Raw genomic sequence first — 315 nt, forward strand, 5'->3', positions numbered from 1 at the left:
TACGAAGAACCTTCACCGACTGAAGAACAATTTTTTCGTTTGAGACACCGTTATAGGTTATAATGGTTCTTTAAAGAACCCTGGTTTGAAAGGTTCTTTGTGGAACCAGAAATAGTTCCTTAAAGAACCATTTTTAAGGTTCTTCGAGATACCTTTATAGGTTCTTTGAAGATTTCTTTCAATCCAGGGTTCTTTAAAGAACCCTGGATTGAAATGATCTTTGTGGAACCAGAAATGGTGCCGTAAACATTTTTTTAAAGGTTCTTTGAGAAACCTTTATAGGTTCTTTAAATTACTCTTTCAGGAAATGGTTCT

This window comes from Pseudoliparis swirei, chromosome 9 (genome assembly GCF_029220125.1).
Source record: "Pseudoliparis swirei isolate HS2019 ecotype Mariana Trench chromosome 9, NWPU_hadal_v1, whole genome shotgun sequence".
Lineage (NCBI taxonomy): Eukaryota > Metazoa > Chordata > Actinopteri > Perciformes > Liparidae > Pseudoliparis > Pseudoliparis swirei.